This window comes from Lygodium microphyllum, chromosome 7, assembly GCF_053477565.2.
Source record: "Lygodium microphyllum isolate KBCC chromosome 7, Lygodium_microphyllum_v1.1.10, whole genome shotgun sequence".
Lineage (NCBI taxonomy): Eukaryota > Viridiplantae > Streptophyta > Polypodiopsida > Schizaeales > Lygodiaceae > Lygodium > Lygodium microphyllum.
In genome coordinates, this window is record NC_141141.1 from 25,669,415 (window position 1) to 25,677,373 (window position 7,959).

Sequence of the window (7,959 nt, forward strand, 5' to 3'; positions counted from 1 at the left end):
GACCAATACACCCTTCATCAACTACGTAAAAGTAGTAAACATACTACTTTACAAAGTGTTCTGAAGCTCGATCCATGGTGAAGGATAATGTTAAGAAAACGACCAATTTAATCATTAAGCACAACAAGACAACCCCCTATAATCCTCAAGTGAATGGTCAAGTTGAGAGTACAAATAAACAATTGGTGGAAATCTTATCCAAGATAGTATCAGAAAGTAAGTGTGATTGGGATAAGATATTGTATATGGCAGTGTGGGCTTACAACACGGCATTGAAGAGAGCTACCAACCACATCCCGTTCAAGCTATTGTATGGGAAAGAGTGTGTTTTGCCATTGGAAATAGAGCTTCCTATTGTGCATTTTGATCTCAATCATTCCTTAGGAGAGGCAGAAGTGTTACAAGAAAGATCTACTTCTCTTGCACATCTTGATGAGATTTGGTTTCAGGCTTTACTACATCAAGAAGTACGGAAGTGGAGAATGAAAGCCCTTCATGATCTTCGGGCCAAGAAGTACAAATTTGCAAGGGGACACTTGGTTTTGTATTATGATGGCCATCGTCGCGTAAGCTATTCCTAGGTAAATTAGAACCCAAATGGGATGGATCATACAAGATTGTGCGTTTAGGAAAGAATGGCTATATAGCCCTTTTAGTAGATTTGCAGGGGGTAGAATTTAATAATAAAGTTAATTTTAATAAGCTAAAGTCTTACTACATGTAAGGGCTGATGTGGCGCTTGGTGCCTTGCAGGTCCTTCAAGATTCAACTTTATTTGTAGTAGGAACCAAGATGATCTGATCGGATGAATCATTCCCTATCTTGAGCATCCGTATCTAGAGCAATGTTACCACCAAGGTCAAGTGATCTGGTGGAGTAAATATTATTAGGTTATTGAGTGACAAGATGGATCTTTCACATGGAAAACTAAGGTCTACTGCCACCGTTGTCAACAAATTTTGATTAGCATTCCTATCGAGTTTATTGAGGAAGGAGGGATTGTGCCTATTATACATCCTCTCTCTCGGCTTGATTTTGATTAACATAAGTACGAGGGTGAGCTAATTAGTATGGTGTGGCCTATCACTAAAGACTCAGTCTATACTTTGTATTTTGGCAGAGCTTCTAGAGGGCCTACTAAGCATGCGAGTGTTGGTGTGGTCATTCAAGATCCCCAACGTAGGGTTGTCATGAAATGGGAGTCTATTTAGGACCATCTTTTACTAATAATATGAAAAAATATAAAGCCTTGATTATGGGGTTGCATATAGCCTGGTGTGGTGCTATTTGCCAATTATTAGTGAAAGGAGACTTGTAGAGTAATCAATTAGTTGAATGGGACCTATAGTGTGTGGGATCCCATTCTATAGATGTACTATCATATAGCCTTGGATGTGTTTCATATCATGAGAATGTGACTTTTCAGTTAGTTCCTTGACAATGGAATCACTTTGCAGATTCCCTAGCCAACTATGCTTCATTGAACATGTCTTTTTCAATTGTGATCCAGGGGAGCCCTTACAATTACCTCCTAACACTAGCCTTGACTACTTTGGGGTCTTCTTGCTGACACATCATATTTTGGCCATTGATGGTAATTTTGGGTTATGAGTCAAGTAGCAAGTGAGCACCTTCCTACTTTTTCATGGATGCATAGGATTGTGAATCATCATATTTGTCGGACACCCCTTGATGTTTATGCAGGGGGGTTAGCTAATAGCTTGATGTACTTAGTATGGGGATGGAGGAGCTCTCATAATTGGTTGGTTTTGTGTTTAGTAGAGCCCCAGTAGAGCTATGTCAAGACCAACGGTTTGTTTCAGTAGTATGCTGTTGAATGGTAGTGAAGTGTTTTATTCCTTAAGGCCAAGAAGGCCAGTCTATTGGTTGTGAATTGTTATATTCCTTTAGGCCAAGAGGGCCATGTGTCTATTTGGTGCAAGTACATTTAATGGTTTTCTATTTTAGTGAATGCATCACACAAGTTTGACAAAGTGTGCCTGAAGGGAGCCTTTGTTGTGCAGGAGCTTCTTATGGCCATTCCAGGTGGTGTCATCACCCTTTCCGAATTTTTTCCTTAAGCTGATAATGTTATATGTGCATATGGGGTTTGTTTTCTTTTTGGGGACGAGCTATCAAGGCATGAAGTCATAGGGTTAGGTTACGTATATGGAGGAGATTCGAGTAGTTGTCCACCACCTTTCATGACATTGTCAAACATTAAAGACCTGTTATAGAAGGTAGTCCTAGTGACCCTATTTTGCTAGCCTGCTAAGGAGCTATTCTAGGAGTCCCTGCCTAGTGTGAGGTAGTTAGAGAAGCCTACTAAAATATAAAGGAAGAAAATTTTCTAAAGATAAAAATACACAGGTGTGTAAAAAGGGGTTCTAACCCCCTTAAGCAAGAAAAGAGAAGAAAATGAAAAAAAATCCTAATAGCAATTGATTACCGCCTTGTAGAGGCCTGGTAGGTTCTTGGGGATGATTCAAGGGGCTAATGCCTTCTCTTTCTTGGGGTAGCAGCTAGCCAAAAAAATAAATAAGGAAGATTGGAGTGAAAACAAAAGTGAGCGAAATGGAAAAGGATTAAGTGTTGCCTTGTGAGAGCTTGGTAGGTTCTTGGGTACTGAGTAGTCAGGATCTAAGGCCAATGCCATGTTCTCCTTGGGTCACTCTATGCTCAAATCCCTCGTTTTTGCATGCCCGAGTATGGAAACTTTGAAAGACAAATATGTTAAAAGGAAATATATGATGACCAGGCTATAGGAGTCCTCGCCTAGTAGGAGGTCTTGGTCCAATTGTCCTCAATTGGGTAGGTAGAGCATACTCAAACACCTTTACTATATAAGCATAATGATGATGCATAACCTTCAAGTCCAAATCTTTTAATAAGGTATTTGACCCTGCTAGACTTGCATACCACTGGATCACTTAGTGAAGTCTTTATAGTACTATGTGCTCTCTATACACCTAGTGACTTAACTAAAGGAATACCATGCTCATTATCCAAACTCTTTGAACCACTAGAATATCCATCAAACCCTAGATCTTCATCGACATGCTTTGCTTCATTAATGACTTGTTTATCACCTCATTATCTTTAGTTTTGAGGACAAAACTGTCTCTGAGAAGGGATGGTTTGTAATGAAGCAAAAATTAGCCGCACTAGTTTGCTTACCTTTACTAAAATAAAACCATGTAAATACCTTAGCCATGAGGATACTAGGGTTTACTATAAAAAGGCAAGAAGAGCTAATGTGGGCAGCTTTTTGACACTTACACTATTCTTGGAGATCTCTTGTCCATCACCATCTTGGGGTGAGTACCAAGTTTTACATTCTTGTATCTTTATTTCAACTTCCATGGCTACAATATGCTAGGGTATAATGGAAGAGGAATATGGTATGGCCTGGAATGAAGCATTTCATGTTATCTTCTATTATTTTCTAGTTCATTTCATTAGTTTTTCTATTGATTTTCATGGTAGAATAGGCCTTCTTTACATTTGTAATTCCAAAAGGGAGAGCTAGTCCTTTTGAAAATGTCTAAGTCCCATTACTCCACTCTCAAAGAAGGTTGCAACTGATCCTTAAGAGAGTTGGTGACTTGGCCTACTGATTATTACCCACCCACTTTCATTGTAATGTGGATTAGAGTAGCACTCTGCACCCCACTCCTTAGCCCCTCAATCAAGTCCCTCTAGGTTTCTTTTTTTAGGGTAAAAACTTTCAGGATGTGAATGGATTGTAATAACGAGTGAGATATATGTAAACTAGGGATTATCATCACACTTATCGAGGTAAATAAGGTGTAAGAGACCCAGTTTAGGACATCCAGATATTATCAAGAACATACTCCTCACCTTCATCTCTAAGGCTTCCATGGCTTCCTTCTCCTTTCTCCCCTCTTTCATGTCTTTCTCTCTCCTCTTCTAGTCTTTCTCCTTCTTCTTCCTTCTCTCTTTCTCTCTCTTCAACTCATTCTCCTTTCTCCTCTTAGTTTCATTCATTACGGAGAGACAAGAGAGAGTGTAACTCAATCCCCCTACCCATAAAGTATAATATCAACCTCAACCCCTAAAATGATATTGAACCTAGTAACTAGTCCCACAAAAATTGGGAAGGTTATGAACTAAACAACTCTATCTATAGTGTTGGTTGACTTATTTAGTCCACCCAACTAGCAATAAGCATTTGATTCTTAGGATCAAAGCTTCCCACATTCCTTAATTAGGTTTTCTTTAGTTTTCTAATTAAGTAGAGCATGCTATCATACTAGTTTGATATATAAAAACTCCTTCCTTTTATTAACCCATTACACAAGATTTCTAAACTCAATTCTTTGCACATAAGAAACAATTCAAAAATCAATATTATATTTCATACTTATAAAATAAAAACCTTCACTTAGTAAAGTGGTACAAAGGTTATCTCCCCACAAAGAAGACTGTCTAGGATAGTGATGCCAGGAGGCATAATCCACGGTGGATTTCGTGAGGTTTTGCGGTGGATTCCATAAAATTATATTTATTGCCGGGGCTCATACACAAGGTGGATTCCTTGTGCGAAAAGTCGATGGGGACGCCTGTCCTTTTGGGGCATCTCGTTAATTTAATGAGCAAGTGGGTGATTCCATAGTGGGTGATTCCGCAAAATACATATTTAAATTAATGGACGTTTATGAGTTTAGAGTGCGCACTCATAATAAATTAAGGTTAGGACTGAGTTCTAACCAATTTATTTATTTTGTAGCTAAAGACTACTAGGTATTCACTTTTGTCGGTTTAATTTTATTATTTTCTAACAATTGTGAATGCTTTAGTTGATGTGTAGAGCAGGTGGTGCTGGGAAGCACTAGCGATAGCGTGTATTCAAGTTATTTAGAAGAAATTATCATTTTTGATGGGCGCGCATCTTAGGCGTGGTGCCAATATTTATTTTGACGTGCTTATTTATTAAAGCACTTGACATATATTTATTATTTTGTATGCGCATGGATGCACGATTTAAATATTTGTTATTGGACATTATATTTGGGCACAGCTCGACTCTTTGGGCGCCCAATTGCTTTATTCTTTATTTGGACAAAAGCAAACACAAAAGAAAAAGTGTGCTAATTGTAAATTTGGGCTATTTTTGAGCTTGGAGATGAATAATATATTAAATACATGCTTTGTGGAGCACTCACACAAGGCATGGGGGGAGATTGTACCCAATTAGTCTTCTTGCTTCATGTCGTGAAAATTTTCTCTCTTGGTTTTTGAGCAAAAAGTAGAGTTCTTTGTTCTTGGGGACCTTCTGTCGTTCGCTACATACACATACAACATCCAATTTGCATACCATCACTCCACTCAAATAGACAATTAAAAGATAGGAGGTTCGTCAATGGCAATGCTCTTTCTACTAGTGCATTCATAAATTTTCGATAATATCCCACTCATGAACATAAAGCTGCGTACCTCTTTTGGTGTACGCCAGGCTCATTAGTGAATATAACCTTTATATTTTTGGAGTCAGTCAACCGAACTAACCACATGGCTAGTAACAACCCATAGGGCATCGCAAAGATGCACTTCCATGGATTAAGAGCAATGCAAAACTATTTGCAATGCTCAAAACATTTCCTTAGAATGATCAACTATCTTTTCTTTGTGGTGGCTTCCCCCAAATCATCAATAAATACTTTTAACTCCTCAAGGGAGATGTCACCAAAAGTCTTATCAGCTGTTCATTGCCAAGAACCAGGCGCATTGCATAACCCAAAGGCCATCACATGGTACGCAAAAGTACTGAAGACAGTGATTAACGTTGTTTTCAACTTGTCTTCCTCTGCAATAGCCATTTGATTGTATATCCATCAAAGCAATCCATAAATGAATAAATTTTCCTATATGCTAACTGATCCAAAATCTGATCAATAAATGGTAACATATAGTAATCTTTAACTGTGGACTTACTAAGCTCTCTAAAATCTATGCAAAGCCAAATTTGATTATTTTTTTCTTCCTGATAACAACTGGTGAACACCATTCTGTGTGTTGAACTAAAAATATCAGGCCAGCTTTTCATAGTTTTGTCAATTCCTCAAATAGCCCATCTCTTAATTCGAAAGGCATACACCTTAATTTTTGACATACATGGCAGCTACCTTCCTTTAAGGGAATCGTATGAATAGTGAGGCTGGAAGGAATGCCTCTTAGCTCATCATAAGTCCAAGCAAAGATGCCATAATTTTTTTGAGTCAAGGACATATAGCTCTCCCTTTCCTCCAAACTGAGCATGTACCCTATTTTGATTGGCCGTGAATCATTCAACCTACCAAGGTCTAACTCAATTACATCCGCATCTCTTATCCTCTCCTAAGCCTCTATTGGCTCATTCAAAGTTACTTGATAGATATCCTCTGTAATGGATCCCTTGTTGGATTCGACACTTGATGATGACTCACTAGCAGATGGAGCATCTAATGTATCTAACTCTGATGAGGATAAATGAACTCTCTCACTTTGAGGGGACTGAAGATAGGCATCTACCACTACATGTCTAGCACCTTTGCCAAAGATCAACCAACAAGTAGGTATATCAACTTGACAGTCTGCTTGTAATATCCATGGCTTGCGTAGCAATACTGATAGCTAGGTCACCCTGCAAACCTAATGACCCTAAAGTCCAGAATGCATTTCACATTGGCAACGATCACATGGACTTTGGTAATGCAACCTTCAGGTTGTTTTAAACTGTCATTATCCATTCAGAGGATTGTGGAAGCATCTTTTTTCAATTTCTAATCCCAACCTCTCCATCAATTCCAAACTCATAATGTTGACGGAGAATCCTGTGTCCACAATAGCTTGGTCCACTTACATCCCATCAACATATGCTGCTACCCTTGGACAATGCTTTTCAGCATGTTCAAACCAATCATCTCCTACTTGTGCTATTCCCAAGGTCTCAACCAAAGAAGAAGCCTTGGGATGCAAGCCTTGTAGTCACATGGAAAAATAATGATGATAAGGCACAAGCCATTATCAAACTGGAATTGGATGATATCTACATGCACCATGTGGATACTTGTGAAACCTCTAATGATACATGGAAGAGATTAGATACTTTGTTTGGTCCACAATCAAAGTCATCTAAGTATGGATTACACATTGATTTTTTTAGGCTATATATGAAACCTAACACATCTCTTGCAACTCATTTAAAATACACGAAAAGTCTCCTTACTCAGCTTGCAAGGATTGATTTAAAGATGGATGAAGATATTTGTATTGGTGTCATGCTAAAAAGTTTGCATCCTGATTATGACAAGCTAGCATGGGTACATTTTGAATCATGCTTTCTCTCCCATTAGGAGAACTAATGGGTATTCCTTGATTTCCATTCATCAATGCTAAAGTATTTCCAAACCCTAGACTCAGATTCTAGTAGTTTCCCTAAATGCATAAGCTTCTTACAATCACGATCCTACCTCCTTTGCTCATGTAATAGCCATATTGATGTTGGCAAGAGCAACACTGCTCAACTGCACTTGAATGTTAAAGTTTAGCCCATTAAAAAATTATTGCAATTGGAGGTGGAATAGGAATATAGGTTTGCAATTTACGAAATACTTCCTTCAATTTCTTGGCATACCCCCATGAACATTTTTGTGAGATTCTTGATGTGTTACATTGAAGATATGTAGCCAATATTGACCTCCCCTTTCAAGGGTAAACTCTCTTCAAAAGACCGCAAAGAAAAAGTCAATTGTAGTTATAGTTCCAACTTCTAGGCTACGATATCATACTGTAGCTCATCCTTTCAAAGTCATATTAAAGAACATCATCAAATGTCCTTCATCTTGAATTTGATAGTTAAACATTAGCTTTTGGATTTCATTGATACGAAGTTCGGTATCTTTCTCTGCTAACCCATTAAAAATGGATAGAGGAAACCCTAAGGTTGGCAAGTACGAT